Genomic DNA, 19,010 nt, shown 5'->3' with positions numbered 1-19,010 from the left:
AAACTCATTAGTCAACAGAGCCAAATATCAACAGTACAACGACTGAAATTTCTTTTGAGAGCCAAATTTTTTTAACTTAAACTTCTTCTAATGCCACTTCTTCAAAATAGACTCGCCCAGGCCGTGGTATTTTGTGGAAGAGCCACACTCAAGGGGCCAAAGAGCCGCATGTGGCTCACGAGCCACAGTTTGCCGACCACTGCCCTAAACAAAAGAAAATGTAATTTTCTAGACCACAGTAGCTGTAGTCATCTGAGCTCTGAGTTGAGTAGTCAAAGGTGGTGGGAAAGTTCATAGTTATAATACAATCCAAGGAAGGACTGGTTGAGCGAGGGTAGAGACAATAAGTCGAGGCCAGGAGGACACAAGTTTGGAGATGGAGGCAAGGACTAAGCCCCTCACCTCTGGGTTCTTTTCAACAAAGCTATTCTTGTGGCATAATCACATGGTACAGAGTAATTTTACAATTGCCAGTGACCATGGGCCAATTTCACTTCTTTCTAACACACTTTATGACCCTAATCTAACCAAGGCAGGTAGCCCCCAAAGCAGCTGATCTGGGCTCAACTTCAGTTGCTCCACTTTGTTTGTGTAGCCTGGGTAAGAGGAGAGCATTAGTAAGAGCTCTGAAACAAGTGACACTGTTGTCAGCAGAGAGCTAACTGAGCATCCATGGGGAACGCAGCACAAAGCTTGAGGGTCAACACTCCTGTCAACCATGTGGACCAAGTCTCCCTGCCCTGTCCAATAAGGTGATTCTCCCTAAGGATGGCAACTGGGGGGTGGGAGAGGGGGCAAGGAGCTAGAAGAGAGCGGGGAGGCACCAACCCCATATACCTGGAGGAACCAGTAGGCAGAGGTGTGCTTGGAGATCCAAGGCCCAGGCTCCCAGCACTCTGGATGCCCAGAGGAAGACTGGGAGACGAACAATTCTTTCCCAAGCATAAAGGTGGCCAGACACTGCCCACAATCCCTTCAACCATCTTGTCAAGGGCCAGCTTCAGGGAGAGTTAAGCCACCATTTGCTGAGCTTTACTATGATTTGATAAAGCATGGCCCCTGCCTGAGAGTAACTATTAGCTGAGAAAACATGACTGTCTTGGTCTTGATACAGAATAAATAGGTACACTTCAGGTTGAAAGTGTAGAGCATCCTATACAATAAAGAGGTAATATGCTAATTGACCATCACACCCTCACAAGATGGCGGCGCCCACAGCCACAAGATGGTGGCGCCCAGTCCCCTCAGTCCCGCCAACAGTGAATTTTCATGTGAACATTACCTTTTTAAAAAATTCTTACCCAAGGATATGATTATTTCTTTTAGATCATCTGTTCTCGGGGAACAGGCCTAAGCCAGCAGGTGGGCATCCCCCAAGGGTCCCAGACTGTGAGAGGGTACAGGCTGGGCTGAGGGACCTCCGTGTGCATGAATTTTCATGCACCGGGCCTCTAGTACATTAATATTCTATATTCTAATCAGGAAGATATAAAAAGTATAGTTTAAGGACCTATGTGGGGCAAAGGTATTGCCAACTAGAGCACAGCACTGATTTGCATGTGTTTGCTATACAGTTCCACAAACCATCCTTGTGAGAAGAATCAAGTTCATTAACAGAAACGCACTGCAGTAAGCATGAGTTGGCAAGAGTAGTAGTATATTGAGCAGATTATAATTGGAGTATGGGGAAAGTATAGGTCTTCCCTAGACACTGAAAAAGTAACTAAATTAAAAAATACTTTCAAATACATAATGAGAAGATTATACACACTTTTCTCCATATAAATCAGCCCTGGGCAAACTACAGCCCGCGGGCCGGATCCGGCTGTTCTATCCGGTTCTCTTGCTCTCCCCTCCGCTCCTTTACTTTGAATTTATATTAGTTCACACAAACACTCCATCCATGCTTTTGTTCCGGCCCTCCGGTCCAGTTTAAGAACCCATTGTGGCCCTCGAGTCAAAAAGTTTGCCCACCCCTGATATAAACATAACATTCCATACTACTCGTGATTCTTGCCGACTAAGGAGCTACCAGTGTCACAAATTAACCTGTTAATCCTAAACTTATTTAGGAAACTCAGTGGTTTGTCAGGGTTGTTTTTTCCTCCCCGGCTCTTTAGGGAAGAATCATCTGGAAGAGAATTAATTCTCAGAATTTCCTAAGAGGAAAAATGGGCACTCACTGGAAAAATACAGGCTATATGCCCAAAACGCTTAACTATCTTGGATAACCTTCAAACCCACTTAGCCACCAACCATCCTGTTGTTACAAGTTCCCATTGAGATCAAGCCTTCTAATCAAATATGCCGGTTTCCAACGAATGACCATAGATAAGACGGTTTCCAAACCTTGAGTTTAGGATTCCAGGAAAAGGGCACACTCCTGGGTCACAGCCCTAGTTTTTCCGATACATGCATCCGCCGAACCCCTGTTTTTAAGATTCAAATACAATTTCCCAGATTTAAAAAAAAGAGAGAGAGCGAGAGAGAGAGAGAGAGGAAGAGAAGTTGGTAGGGTGAGGCACTCGGACACGTGCAGCTGTGGAATGTCTCCGTGGATGCTGCCAACTTTCAATCCAGCCTGCGCTGCCGCCCAAGCAGAAAGGAGGAATCGACCCAGCCGCGCAGCTGGGAAGTGAACCCAACGCTGAACTTGGCCCGGAGCGGCCTCGGCCCGGGGGAAAGGGGCGGGTGCTCCTTGGAGAGGCCAGCACGGGAGACAGGAGGCGGAGAGGCGGCGGCCGCCGGGACCGCTCACCTGTCCCTTCTTGGGACCTACGGGGACGGGGTCCCTCACTGGGGTGACGCGCCCACACTCACCGCGGGACGGAGGAGAGAAAAATGCTTCCTCGTTCCACGAGGGTTAGTCCCTGGTCAGTCTCTGAGCATGAGAAAGCCATCTCTCACCGCGCCCATCCCCGGTCCGCGTCGCGTCCCGGCCCGTCCCTGTCCTAAGTACCGCAGCCCCCCGGGCGCCCTGCGGACCACGGCGCCCTTACCTGGCTGGAGCGCGCCGGCTGCGCCGAGGCCCGGAGAGTGTGAAGTCCGGCGGGCGCCACCGAGTCCTGAGCTCGGCGCTCGCCAGCCCCGCCCCCGGCCGCCCCGCCCCGTCCTCCGATCGCCCCGCCCCCTTTTACTACTGCAGGCGGGGACCGGTTCTCCGCCCTGCCTGCCGCCCTTTTGAGACTGGAGGCCAGAGTGGGTCCGAGCAGCGTCCCGGGTCCCGCCTAAGTTTTGGGGAAGTCCCAGGAGCGTCCCTGGTGTTCCGGGCGCGGCGCTGGGCCTCCCTAGCCGGGCCTTTCTACCCCAGGGGAACCTCCCCGCGAGGGCTCGGACATCCCCGGCCCGAAAGAACCCCGAGCAGTGCCACCTGTGGGTGACAGGGGACTTCTGTCGGAATGAGGGGCCGCACCTCCTCTTCCGCTAAGCAGTGAGGATGACACAGTGTAGTGGGACGCTGCTACCAGTTTTACCCAAAAGCGTGTTTTCACTGCCGAGACTGAGCATATCTGAAACAAAAGATCAACTGTACTCACGTTAATGTCTTAACACTCCATTCCCTCGTTGAAGAGTAAAGAACAGTGTAAGACTCACAATGTGCCAAGCACTGTTCTAGGTACTTTACATGTATTAACAAATCTATGAAGTATACGTTATCAGAGTCCCTCATTTTCACTGAGAAGCTTACCTGCCTAAAGTCACCCCACTAGTAAATTTAAAATCTGGGTTTCAAATCCAGGTAGACTTCAATCACTGCTATCCTGACTCTCCAAAATTTGAGTGTCCACATGTCCCAAGAACTGTAACCATGTTACAGGTTTGGGGAATACAAGACAGGGCTCTGCCCTCAAGGAGTTTTACTTTAGTGTGTGAAGATATTCAATCAGTAATCAATAAGCAAATAAAAATGAAACTATCGCATATGTGAAAAGTGCCTTGACTAAAATAAAGCAGGATGGTGGAATTGAGAGTGATGGGGAGGGGGCTCCTTTAGATCTGGTGGTCCCGCAGGCTTCTCTGAGGAGGTGACAGTGGAGCTGAGAGCTGAATGATGCAACTGGCAGTCAGCATGAAGATGAAGAAGGAACTGGCAAGTGCATTGAAAATGATCATACCTCATGCTTGTTTGGGACTTAAAAATATGTCTTCCTATATTATCTCTCCTTTAATCATATAATAACCCTGAGAGGAAATCTAACAAGATTCCATTTTACACATGTTGACATAATTTCCCCCAGGGCATGTGCTCTCTGAGCAGAGGTCAAGAACCTTCTGAAATAGTGTGCCAAAAAAAAATGTGTGTACGTGCTTGAACACAGAGAGACAGAGATAGAGATAGAGATAGAAAGAGAGTTAGAGAGAGAGATAGAGATAGATAGAGAAATACAATTATGTAATTATGGTAATAAAGTTAGTTTTCTCCCCCCAAAAAATGCTCATATACATATAAGCATAAGAGAGGACTTAGAACTTTCATCACATTGGTCACAAAAACAACTGTCTTAAGGGGGTTAATTGATACTGTAATGACTAGAAAAACTGATTTCTAATTCACTTTGCCTATGCTGGTTAGGTGATTCTGGTGGCTCATATTTCTGACTTAATAGGAATGAGGCTCTCAAAGTTTATGAAGTTTGATCAAAAGGGAAGCAAATCCTTGAAGTTTAAAATTGAAAGAGAGGAGAATGTTTATATTGTCTCTCTTAGTTCTCAAGAAACCCAGAGAGGACTGATCCACAAACAAAACATCTAGATCAACATAATTATTTAGCAGTGATAATTAGGGTAGTTTCCATAACCTTATACTGTCTCCTGAAGAAAGCATTCATTACATTCTTAATCAAACAGTTTAAGCAGGTAGTTGCCACAGCTATGTCATCCCCAGGGCATGAAGGGAAGAGTACTGGCAATTGTTCTCAGGGTGTTGTTGAAAAGAGAGACAGAGACAGAAAGAGAGAGAATCTTAGAGAATTTCAACTACATCAGTGAAAAGGTATAAAACTGAACTGAGGATGTGGTAGGCTAAAAAAAAAAAAAAGAAAAAGAAAGGTTCAATTTTCATTATTTCTGAAAAAGTTCAGTACTTTAATAGAAAACAGAGTACAAAGTTTGGGCCTATATAACTCAAACTTTTACGTTGAGCACCTGTCAAAAGAAGAAATCTGGTGGTGGAATTAAAAAGTTTTCTCCCGATTTAAAAAAAAAAAAAAGTTTTCTCCCTCTTCCTCCAAGAAGGAGATTCAAACAATGTTATTACTGCCTTCTTTATTTGAATAAAATTGAGATCCAGAGGGGAAATGGGACATTTGTGACTTCTTAGAGACAGGGACTTCTTTCTTACATGATATCCCCATAGCTTCTATAAAATTTGTATGTTTAGATGAGCAATATCAGGTTGTCCATCACTGCATGAGCAGGAAGCTGAGAAAACATTGGTGAACAATTGCAACAAAACTCCCTGTTATAGTGGAACAAACCTCTGGTGGAAAGGACAGTCATTTAAAACATGATTTATCACCCATTGCTGCATCTACTGCGAGGATGAAGACCATTCTCAACAATCAGACCATCCAACATCCCAGAAAATGAGGACATCACTATGAAGGGACGCACAGTTATTGTGAACGGCCCCAGAGGCACCCTGCGGAGGGACTTCAACCACATCCATGCAGAACTCAGTCTCCTTGGAAAGAAAAAGAAGAGGCTCCGGGTTGACAAATGTTGGAGAAATAGAAAGGAACTGGCCACGGTTCACACTATCTGCAGTCATGCACAGAACATGATCAAGGGTGTTATACCGGTCTTCTGTTACAAGATGAGGCCTGTGTACGCTCACTTCCCCATCAACATCGATATTCAGGAGAATGGTTCCCTTGTTGAAATTAGAAATTTCTTGGGCGAAAAATACATCCGTAGAGTTCAGATGAGGTCAGGCATTGCTTGTTCAGTATCTCCAGAAAGATGATTTGATTCTTGAAAGAAACGACATTGAACTTGTATCAAATTCAGTTGCTTTGATTCAGCAAGCCATAGCAGTTGAAAACAAGGATATCAGAAAAATTTTGGATGGTATCTATGTTTCTGAAAAAGGAACAGTTCAGCAAGCTGATGTCTATGCTCTAAGTTGTCCAGCTATAGAAACACCAAGATGCCGAATGATTTGTCACACTTTGCAATATTTTAAAGAGGCAATAAAAGCCTCATATTGATTGGCAGGGGAGAGGAATAAAATAAAATATGATTTATCTGCATCCTCTTGTGGTAGACTGAATAAAGGCCCCTCAAAGATGCCTTTAAATCCCTGGAACTCATGAATATATTAACTTACTTGGCAAAAGGGACTTTGTGTATGTGATTAAATAAAGAATCTTGAGATACGGAGAGTATCCTGGACTATCCAGGTGAGCCCAATGTAATCATGAGGGTTTTATAAGGCAGGCAGGAGGGTCAGAGTCAGAAAAGGAGACATGATGATAGACGCAGAGGACATGCGGAGGGCAAGAGAGAGATTTGAAGATGCTACAGTGCTGGCTTTGAAGATGAAGAAAGAGACCACACACCAAGGTGTGCAGGCAGCTTCTAGAAGTTGGCAAAGGTAAGGAAACAGGTTCTCCCTTAGAGTCTCCAGGAGGAACCAGCCCTGCTGTCATCTGGACGTCAGCTCAGTGAACTGATTTTGGATTCCTGACCTCCAGAATTGTAAGAAGACATTTGTATTTTAAGCCAATAAGTTTGTGGCCATGTGTTACAATGGCAATGGGCAACAAATAGAGTCCTTACTAATAGTTTATTGTCTGTGTGTAAGAAGTCAGTTTCAGACTGGCATGATGGTCTATAGTGTCAAGGCCCCAGGTCCTTCTATCTTTTCACCTAGGTGAGAGAACCTAGAAGGAAACATAAATATCTCCAGGACTCCTGATTTGGGTATCAGGTCATATAGTCACCCATGTCAGTGTTTCTTAAACTTGAATAAAGTATGAAGCCCTTTGAAACAAGACATCACCATAATTCACTTAAATCATATATATATATATACACTAGAGGACTGATGCACAAAATTCATGTAAGAGTAGGCCTTTGTAGCCATGGCGGCTGCCTCAATCCCACGGCTGCAGCCCCAGCTTCGTCCGGAAGGTCATCAGGAAGGGCGTCGGGATGGCCGTTCGGTCGATTTGCATATTATACTTCTATTTTTATATATATATATATATATATATATATATATATATATATATATATAAAACTAGTTATGCATTGTTTATATTTATAGCATTTTATATGTATTTAAAGGCAAAATAAAATTGCTGAATAGATTCGAACAAAACTACAAAACCAACTATTGAGACCACACACATTTCCACCCCATGGAGTCACTGGAGGCCACATGGGAAGCAATAACAAGACATTCCTATCCCTCCCAGCTGGGGAGATATCATTGGAGGCCTAGTCAGGAGCTGGACTGGAACTCCCAAACCCACTGGGCAGTAATGAGGAGCAATTCCCCCTGATTGTCAATGCAGGCAATGGGAAACCCGAATTTCTAACCCCTACTAGTAGTAAATGGTGAAGACAGTGCCCCCTTCCTCTGCCAAAGCAGTGCCAGAAAGCCAGTTAAAACAGAAGGCTGAAATAAGATCCAGAATTTTGTAACATAATGTACCAAATGTCTTGGTTTCAATGAAAAATAACTCTTTACCAAGAAACAGATCTCAAACTGAATGGAAAATAAAAAGGATAATCAACAGACACCAATACCAAGATGTCAGGGATGTTAGAATTATGAGAATAATTTGAAAGCAGCCTTCATAAAGCTGACTCAATGAACAATTACAAACATGCTTGAAACAAATGTTTTTAAAAACAGAAAGTCTCAGCAAAGAAATAGAAAGCCTCAGTAAAGAAATAGAAGATATAAAATGAACCAGATGGAAGTTTTAAAACTGAAAATATAATAACTACATTTTAAAAACTCCATGGATAGGCTTCAGCAGAATGGATAGAACTGAGAAAGAATCAGTGGACTCCACAGAGCAATAGACGTTACTCAATCCAAACAGCAGACACAAACCAAACCAAAACAATAAAACTATGAACAGTTCTGTGAGACTATAATAAAAGATCTACCATTTTTAAAAATTTCTTTATTGATTAAGGTATCACATATTTGTCCTCATCCCCCCATTCCTATCCCAAACCCTTCCCCACGCATGCCCCCACCCCCTGTTGTCCGTGACCACTGGTTAGGCTTATATGCATGCATACAAGTCCTTTGGTTGATCTCTCCCCCTTACCCCGACCCTCCCCTACCTTCTCTCTGAGGTTTGACAATCTGATCGATGCTTCCCTGTTTCCGGGTCTGTTAAAGATCTACCATTTTTGTCATCAGATTACCAGAAGAGGAGAAAGAGAACTAAAAAGGTACTCAAAGAAATCATAGCAAAACACTGTCCGTATCTGTCAAAATCTATACATGTACAGATCAAGAAGGTAAGCAAACTTCATACCCAAAAAAGGCAAAGAAATCCATAATAAGACATATCACAGTCAAACTTCTTAAAACTGAAACAAAGGAAAATAATATTTAAAACAAGAAGAGAGCCCGACTGGCATGGCTCAGTGGTTGAGCATCGACCTATGAACTAGGAGGTCATGGTTCGATTTCCGGTCTAGGCACATGCCTGGATTATGGGCTCGGTCCCCAGTGAGGGGCATGCAGGAGGCAGCCAATCAGTGATTCTTTCTCATCATTGATGTTTCTATCTCTCCCTCTCCCTTCCTCTCTGAAATCAATAAAAATATAAAAAACAAAAAAACAGGAAGAGAGCCATTACTCCTTGCCTATAGAGGGCAAACAATTCCAGTGATGGCAAATTTCTCATCAGACACCATGCAGGAAGAGACAGAAATATTCTACGTCTTGACTGTATCAATATCAATATCCTGGCTATACTGTATCAATATCAATATCCTGTACTATAGTTTTGCAACATGTTACCACAGAGGGAAACTAGGAAATATGAGATCTCCCTGTACTTTTTAAATTACAACTGTATGTGAATCTACAATTATGTCAAAATTAAAAACTTAATTAAAATTTTAATTAACAGCTGATAATGACAATAGCCAACAATTATTGAGTACTTAACACTAAGTATGGTTCTAAGCACTTGATCCATTTAATCCTCCCAACAGCCCTATGATATAAGTACAGTCATTAGTTGCATTCTTATCCACTGATGTTACCCACCAGGTCCAGTAGACATTTAAGTTTTTTGACCCTAGCATGTAACATTACCCTGTGCCTAAAAATAAAAAAGCCATGGAGAAGAAAAGATTAAGATGACATTAATTTAAACCTAACAAAGAAGAACAACTATTAGAATTAGTATGAAGTCTGAATTGTAAAATATTTTTAAAGTAACTATAATAAAGCAAATGCAAATAGGTAATGCTAATATTGCAGCATGTTTATTGATTTTTATTAAAATAAATAACTAAATTTTTAAAATAAAATCTTCCTATGGACCAGTACTGCTCATGCTATTCATTACTTAGTTCATCCCTTTTCCAAACTAACTGCCGTTACTCCTTTTCCTGCCTCACCTGAAAGGTAAAGAATTTTGTTTACTTTATCTTATCTGGGCAAATCCTGAACTTCTTAACTCCAGAGATTAAAAAGCAACAATGGAAAATGGAACTTCAGGAAAAAAGCAAATCCTAACTGAAAGAGTAAAGTTTTTTACAGCTGTCCGTTTTATCTTAGCTCTCCAAGGTCTTCCCCCTCCGCCAGTGATGGGAACAAGACCCTTAAACCTGTCCCAGGAAACAGCCCCGAGCTAAGAGCAGACAGAGCAAATAGTGCTCTGACAGATAAGAAAAGCAGGACATGAGATTACCGGATGGGACTATTGACTGAAAACTTAGGCCCTGTCATTAAACATGTTATTAACGAGCCCTGTTGGAATTTCCTGGCGGCTTTGTCCTCTCTTCCCCCCTCACATGTGTAACCCCCCGATGTATGGTTTTTGCCTATATATACTTGTAAGACTTTCTGCTCGGGGTTCGACTCCTCTGCTCCTGTGTGAGTTACGAGTTGAGCCCCAGCGCGCTGGAATAAAGCCTCTTGCTGTTTGCATCAAGTGACGCCTCCTGCGGATGATTGGGGTTGCCGTCGATCCGTGGGATAGAGTAAGGGTCTCCCTCTGGGGGTCTTACAACCCACTGTAGTAGCTATCAGCGTTCGCCTTTCCCTTACATACACAAGGTCATTTTTGGACAACTTCTGCTGGAGAGTTTTCTCTTAGCTCTCCTATGGGGAGCAGGCCAGAAATGTCAGAAGAGCTAACCTCCCCAGGAAGCTGCCACCAGCCAAGATGGATGAGGATTGGAAGGTAAGTATCACTGCCTTTGATTGGAACCAAAAAAATTCATAGGTTGAAGCCCCAACCTCCAACATGACCATATTTGGAGATAGGGTCTTTAAGGGGGTAATTAAGTATCAATGAAGTCATAAGAGTGGGACCCTAATCCAATAGGAGTAGTGTCTTTATAAGAAGGGAAGAAACGCAGGAGTACATGGGCAGAGAGAAAAGCCAGTGAGGACACAGCAAGAAAGTGGCCATATCCAAACCAAGGAGAGAGGCCTCAGGAAAGACCAGGCCAGTCAATGCCTTTATTTTAGACTCCCAGCCTACAGAACTGTGAGAAAATATATTTCTGTTGTTTAAGCCACTCAGTCTGTGGTATTTTTTTTATGGCAGTCCAGCAATCCCTGACAAATGGGGGGGGGGGGCAATATCTGATGTATATATGAAATTTTCCACCTTCAGTCATATGAGCAGACAATTCTGCAAGGCACTTACTTAGTATGATACTCAGAAGGTTTCCACCAAATCAAAGTCCTGTTGTCCAAAGCATTGACCTTTATAACATACTCTCATATCAGCTTTTCCTCCTTCCTTGTCTTACTCTCCCCACTATCTCACTCCTGTGTCTGAGGATCACTAAGTATACTGCCTGCATCGAAGTCCTTATGACTCTTTGGAAGGAACCCAAGCTAAAACAGGACCTGCTTCCAGACTAGAAGTAGGATCTGGTTCTAAGAATGGCAACTATTTGAGCCCCATTCATGTACAGCACCCAACATAGGTGTTGGTAACCCCTCCAAGTGAACTCAAGGGGTACACTTGAGTTCAAGTGTACTTCATTCACCACAGTCTTGTCCACCAGAGTAGCCACAATCAGCAGCCACTTTAGGGAGACCTATCAAAGGGAATGAAGTCAACGTCCATCCAAGGACTAAATATGGACCCCTTTCCCAAAGTTCTTGGGACAATGTAAGCCTGTAATTCTTATATGATTCTATGGAAGCAAAAGGCTTGAAAAATAACAGAGATTTGATTTTCTGCCAAATAAACAGATGAGAACTCAAAGCTGATGACATTGGGTGTAGAAAAAGGACTATGATATGTTTACACCCTGGTGTTATGGACTCATAAATAGCTGCAACTGGTTGTATAATAAACTGAGATGAAGTATGTTCCATGCCATCTCCCAGCATCCCCACCCAGAGGTGTTCAGCCAAATTAATTCCAAATTAAGGTGATTTTATATTACATGTGTTTATAAAATGGAAGAAACACTTTTCCTCTTCTGTCCCGTCCTCCCCCCCTCCGGAATAATTTAAATACAGAAGAAATAAAGAAATTATGAAAGAACTCCCTTTTCCTGTGCTTGTTTTTCTAACACTGCATGTTATTTCATTACATTAAAAGTACAACATGATGACAAAAAACAGCTAGTCTTCTTTAGTTCAACTCAATTCTTGGCTTCTAAACAGTAGTGGGAACAAAGCCCAAAAGAAAATTTGGCCTGCCAGACACATTATTGTTAGAGAGTCTAGAATTGGTGGCAGCCTTTTTGATCTTTTTGCAGGAAATGAAAATTAACATCTTTCTCTTTTTTAAAAGGAATTTCTGCCCCCTCTGCCAATTTTGAGTTCCTCGATTTTGAAGTTTTCAGGTATGTACCAGGGGTCCTCAAACTACTGCCCGTGGGCCACATGCGGCCCGCCAAGGACATTTATCCGGCCCGCCGGGTGCCGCTGCCTCTCCTGCTTAGCAGCCGACTTGTCCCGGGCCCACAGTGCGCATAGGAATTTGTTCATAGTTTTTTTTTTAAGCTATAGTCCGGCCCTCCAACCGTCTGAGGGACAGTGAACAGGCCCCCTGTTTAAAAAAGTTTGAGGAACCCTGTAAATTGTCCTCTGTAAGATTTCTTCTTAATTGCCTACAAGATTTCATGAAATTGGCACCTACTGTATACTTTCACCTTGCACCCAGCTGGGAGACTCATCAAGTTGCTAAGTGAGTGAGTGAATGAATGAATGAATGAATAAGTAAATAAATAAATAAATTTCTCTTTGTAGAAGAAAATAGTTAATGAACTCAATTCTATTTTCAAAATTGCTTTCATTCTAAAGCTGGTTTCCTGCTTTTTATAATGTTCTGCACTGTTGATTTTAACAGAAAAAAAAAATGTCTTTAGTAGAACTCTTGTACCCTATTTAAACGGAAAGTTCTGGAACACCCTTTCACAATAGAACACAACTTGAGTCTGCAGGGGCTGATTGAAACATTCAAAAGAATAGCTTAGCATATTACCAACTCCTCTCACAGGCCCTAAGTGTAGGCACCTTGATTAAGTGTGTTAGTAGCAATTCAGTGTACAGCATGACTGCTGCTGGTGTCGATAAATTTAGAGAAGAAAGAGTGTGGGCAGAGAAGTTAGCTTCTCTCCTTCCTTGAATAGCCCAAAGCCAGCTACCTACTGATGTACCCTGTGCTGTAGTATGAAGTAGAAATGTCAAGGATTTACAATAAAAATCAGCAAATATATATAAATTGTTTTATCCAAAGAATCTTAAGTACACAGTCACTTTTGCTATATAAAACAAACTTCAATTGCTATATTTACATATCCAGACCTACCTATACTAATATATTTTTTCATCACTCACTTTTTTTACTTAAGGAAATCTACTTAATAAGGAAACTTCTGGAAACTGAAAGTGCAAAGATCTGTTATTTCCTCCCTCTACCTCATCCGCTTACAGCCACAATCAGCCCCCGCACCCAGCACCAAGCTCCCAACACAGCCCCCTGCTGTTGGCCATCAGATAAATTCTCTTCACTCGCCTGAGCTAGAGCCTTCTCTAGGGTCCCAGAACAACTCCCAGCATATTGTGGGACTGGAGTGTTGGGTTGAACAGGAGCTCTTGCAAGTTTCTGTCCAGGAGAAATATAGATGTGCCACAAATGCAGACAACACATATAATCAAAATGTTCTAATAGACACATTGAAAAAGTAACAGGCAAAATTAATGTTAATGTCTGATTTAACCCAATTTATCCAAATAAGATCTTTCCAACATGTGACCAATACAAAAAAATCATTAGTGAGACATTCTACATTCTTTTTGCTATACTAAGATTTCAAAATCAAGTGTATAGTTTACACTTACAACATATCTCAGTTTGGGTTAGCCACTTTCACGTATTCAATAGCCCACCGTATGTGCCTAGTGGCCCCATATTGGACAGCCTGGGTCCAGAGCATACTATGGTAGTACATTCATAGATGGGCAAGCAGGGAAAATGGCATTGCCTTAAACACCCAGCCATCACACTTTGGGAAACACTACCATTGGTGTTTCCACACCTTAATTTCATAACATTAAGGGATCCCTAGTCATCTTAGACTGAAGGAAGATTCCTTATTTGAACCTAAAACTGACCACAATCTTTTCAGAAATACATCAGGAACTTCCAGACTAGGGATTGATTCTCCTGTCTTATAATACACTAGTGGCCTGGTGCCTAAAATTCGTACACGGGTGGCGGGGGGGGGGGGGCGGTTTCCTCAACCTGGCCTGCACCCTCTCCAATCTGGGACCCCTTGGGCGATGTCCGACTGCTGGTTTAGGCCCGATCCCTGTGGGCTGATTGAAACATTCAAAAGAACAGCTTAGCATATTACCAACTCCTCTCACAGGCCCTGTGGGATCGGGCCTAAACTGGCAGTCGGACATGCCTCTCGCAATCCAGGACTGCCAGCTCCTAACCACTCATCTGCCTGCCAGCTGCTTGCCCCAACTGCCCCCCTCTTCCAGCCTGATCACCCCCAACTGCCCCCACCCCGCCAGCCTGCTCAACCCCAACTGCACCCCCCCACCGGCCTGCTCGACCCCAACTCACACCCCCCCCCACTGGCCTGCTTGCCCCCAACTGCCCCCTTGCCAGCCTGCTCACCCCCAACTGCCCCCCCACCAGCCTGATCGCCCCTAACTGCCTCTGCCTCAGCCCCACCACCATGACTTTGGTCTGAAAGATGTCTAGAAGGTCTCCCAGAAGGTCTTCCAGTCTAATTAGCATATTACCCTTTTATTAGTATAGATTCTTCAAACTGGAACAGACCCATGGAGGGTCACTTTGGTCTGAGTTGCTGCTCCTTTGGGCCACTACTGAAACTAGACAACTTCTGGGCTAGAGGCTGAAGAGCACTTTGTTAGGGAATGGGTTTTGTTTTTACCTTTCTCCAAATAGTTTCTGTGATTTTACAAGCCAAGCTTCAAAGCAATTGATTGTCAATGAGCTACCTCTGGAGTAATTCTATTTTATTCCAGGCCATGTGATAGTCAACATGGAGTGTGGAAAAGACTTTAAAGCACAGAGCTGTTTTAAAAAAAGTTTTCCTCACTACATGTAAAAATAGCCTACATTCTGTCACCTTGAGCAAGGATTGTTTAGACTAGTCACACAACTATGCTGTCTGAATGTACTGGACTGGATAACTATTCAACTCTTTCCATTGACAGTCCCTCCTAAATATACCAGCTCTATTTTTGTTTTCTTTTTTAGTTTTTCTTAAAATAAAGGAAACAACATGAAAAATAATTAATTTTGAATATTCTAGCAATTGTGGGTCATGAGACATAAAGTCATAGAATTATACACCTTTTTAGAGGGTGAAAGGGTTAGAGACCCTCCAGGCAAAACCTCTCATGTTGTAGATGAGGACAATTATTTTTTAATCTAAATTTGATCTGGATCTTAATATATATATTTTTCAAAAATCAAGATATTTCAAATCATTTATATTCTTAAGAAATGATCATAATTTTAAACATCTTGAAATTTAATGACTTTATTTAATAATCAGTTATTTGGAGTCTTATATGTGCTAAGAAGCCTGGAAGATACTGAGAACATAAAGTATTTCATCACTATTTATATTTATTCCAATATATTAAGATAAATTATGATAGAAGTTTACATAATTAGTAATGCTTTTAATAGACAACTAATAGTTTAGCTAACATATTATTATTATTTAAAATAGGTGAAGATACTTTTTAAAAATGTTTATTGATTTTTTTAGACAGAGAGGAAGGAAGAGGGAGAGAAAGAAAACATAGATCAGTTGGATCAAACCCCATACCTGGGTATGTGCCCTGACTGGGAATCAAACCAGCAACCTTTTAGTGCACAGGACAACTCTCAGCCATCTGAACCACACCAGCCATGGCAGTAAAGATACTTTTTTTGTGGTCAATCACAATGATAACAGCAGTATCACATGGAGCGAGCAAGAATTCAAGGTAGATGGGTCAGCAGATTGATGGGTCCCCTTTCTCTATCTATACTAATAAAAGGGCAATATGCTAATTAGACCAGGAGAGTTTCTGGATGTCCTTCTGGACAAAGCCATGGTGGCAGAGCTCAGGCAAAGGTAGTTAGGGATGATCAGGCCAGCGGGGCAGGGGGGCAGTTGGGGGCAAGCAGGCTGGGGGGGGGGCAGTTGGGGACTAGCAGGCCGGCGGGGGGGCGGGGGGGGTGGCTGTTGGGGGTGATTAGGCCAGCAGGCAGAGTGGTTAGGGGTGATCAGACAGGCAGGCAAGTCCCAGATTGCGAGACATCCCTCAAGGGGTCCCAGATTGGAGAGGGTGCAGGCCGAGCTGAGGGACACACACCCCCATGCACGAATTTTGTGCACTGGGCCACTAGTACATTATAAAAAGAGACATACTTGAACTAGGACACAGTGGGTTATAATGTGGGGCCATCCTCTTACTAGCTCCCCCTCCTTCTTGCTCTTTCTCTAGGCAAAGTGAGGGTTCAAGTGTTATGGGGACAAATGGACTGCTTGAGCAGGAGGAGCTTAATTGCCAGCACTGAGAAGCTGAGAGGAGCATTGAGAACACTGGCTGTCCAACATCTGGACACTTGGTGGGAAGATGAGTTTGCATGCAGCACCTCCCACTGCAGAAAGAGAGGTCCCAGCCAATCTCATATCTAGGACTCCAAAGTCATTCACCAATCATGTTTATCTCCACAAATATAAAAGATTTAATACTCTCTATATTATTTTGTAACTTAGGTATCATGGAAACCTAAACTCTTGCTATGTAGAATATGAAATTGTTCACAGAAGATTGTTTACAGAAAAAAAAAGACTGAACTATTTAAATGTCACATATGAGCATTTAATATTTGTTGAATAATGAATCTAAGGACAATAGAATATAATTCCATTTAGGATGAGATTATTAGATGATATCTCCTGTTTATGACGAATATAGTTTGTGGAAAAGTGTTGCTCTGTGAAATAATTGTATACCTAATTTCAATTTTAAGAATCAGTCATTGTTCAATTATTCATGAATTTATCTAAGCTTTGCTATTTCTATTATAGTTTCAGCCTTACAATTTCAGGGATAATTTTAAGATGTTATATTGTGATGTAAACATATGCTACTGTTCAACACTTCCTTTTTTATATCTTTTACTCATCCTCTAATGATACAATAGATTGTAAAAAGAAGTATTTTCCTGAATATATTTAGAAGCATTTTATGAATACGTTTTTAAATTTACTTTTCATCTTCATTTAATGTTAGAAATGGCTTTCAGATTAATAGTTACCTAGTATATAGCAGAGATTTCTACTGGATAGCACTGTGCAAAATGGATGCTAATGGATCAACAGTCTATTGGATGTTGAAAAGCATTATCAAGCTTGACATGCATTGCTGATAGAGTAGGGCCAATAAATTTAAAATCCTATCTGTAAGAAAGTTAGAACTACAAGTTAAAATGCTTCTAAGTGCATAAATTATATAGAGAAATTTTGTAGTAAATATAAAATGCCCTAAAAATGTGTGTATCATTTGGTCCAGTAATTTCATTCAAGAACAATATCCCAAATAAATATTTGTGAATATGTGTTAAAAGTTATTAAGAATGATTTTCATCAATGTTAAAATTTGTAGAATAGAAATTAGAAATAATTTGGTATACTTATATATATTATCACCCAACCCATTGAGAGAATATACAAAAATAAAAGTGTTTTAGATATAATGATGTTTTAGAAGACTATTTAGTGATATAGCAAAATGTTATACCAAAAAAGATATAGTGAAAAATAAATTTGTAAAACAGATGGGCTCCATGATCTCATCTTTGGTTAAAATGTATGGATATATACATAGGAAAATGACTGAAATTATGCTTCAAAATATTAATAGTTGTTATTTCTGGGTGGTAATGCTTATAGATTTTTTAATTTTTTTTGTATTTTGTTACACTTTCTACAATTCATATGTATTCTTTCTCTGGTCAAGTTTTCAAAGTTATTATTCTTAAAAACATCCTCGTTAGCAGTTTTACTGAATTTAAAGTAATAACTTTAAAATATTTTATGTAAGAAATAATAATGCAATAGCTTAAGAATAAAAACAGTCCTTATACAGGCTAGAGAAATTATCATGAAAAGTGATGAAAGCCTCACATATGAACATGACAGAAAGCATTAAAAGGAAGTGATCACTTGAAACAAGTTTCTCTCTTCCCCACCTTTCTGGAATTTAAGTCCCCTACCTATGGAGAATCAGTGGAGCAGAGGTATAATTTTTAGTATTAGTAATAATTAGTAAGTTGTTCTTTAATTTTGCTTTAAAACAGTTTGCATAATGATGAAAATTCACCAGGATTTTAAAGCTTGGGTTGATTTGACTAGCTAGTCTCAGGGAGAAAGTAACTTTTCCAGTCCTCACAGTCATTATTCCTGGTGGAAGCAAGACAGGTATTATATCAACTTTGATTATATTCTGCTATCCAAGCATTCAGCGAGGCAGAGTTGGGTATGAGCTGTTCCATGTGGATATGGAAAGTAGCCACCCATCTAATCCTTTCAGGAAAGAAATTTCTTAACAAATGACAGTGTTAGACATCAGGTATTACAAAACCCCAGCTGTCAGGCACGGAACTGGCAGGATGTTATGATAAATATCCTGGCAACTCCTATCCAGTAATGTGGCTCAGATGTAATATTTCTTTGTCAAGTTGTTTTTTGTTTTTTAAAGGATAGTATAATCCCGATTAATACTTCCCATTTGCATAAAAAACCTTTTTAGGAATAATGTGCATGATAATAATTGTTTAGAAACAAAAGCCCATCTACCTGGTTTAACCCCTGCCCTCCCCAACACAAACAAAACAAAAACTAATATTAAAACTATGTGTTGGTGAGTCCCTCCATTTACCCAATGGGAAATATTTGCCTAGCATGCAGCTCCTTATGGCCAGTCTTAGGGTTCCCAACTATGTTCAGACTCTAAGAATTTGTCTCAAGTTCTTCTGCTCCCATAGGCATTGGTAGGGATATGGAACCAGGAAATGTTCAGCACTGACAACTAGGTCTCATCTGGTTATACTAGTATTTATGCTAATGTACATCAATGCTAAGTAATGCAGATTGTCTGGTCTTCCAGACACAAAACAAATGAAAATATATGGTCACCAATTTTTAATACATTAAATTTAAAATGTTTATCCAAAGCACGACAAAAAAAAAGTGACCAAGTTACAGATGGGACAAAGTACAAGGCACAGAACAAAGGATTAAAATCCATAATAAATAAAGAACTATTTCGAATGAACAAAGAAAAT

At 41.3% G+C, this 19,010-nt stretch overlaps 1 pseudogene across 1 annotated transcript; it reads left to right on the top strand.

Annotated features, from left to right (window-relative positions):
* Positions 1-5,541: 5,541 nt before the first annotated feature.
* Positions 5,542-6,085, top strand: LOC308258185 (large ribosomal subunit protein uL6-like; annotated as a pseudogene). The gene has a single exon. The product of its transcript is annotated as a large ribosomal subunit protein uL6-like (transcript).
* Positions 6,086-19,010: the final 12,925 nt, after the last annotated feature.

Source organism: Plecotus auritus (assembly GCF_963455305.1).
Source record: "Plecotus auritus genome assembly, chromosome: 1".
NCBI lineage: Eukaryota > Metazoa > Chordata > Mammalia > Chiroptera > Vespertilionidae > Plecotus > Plecotus auritus.
The sequence above is the reverse complement of the archived record's forward strand: the minus strand, read 5'-3'. Positions and strand labels throughout refer to the sequence as shown.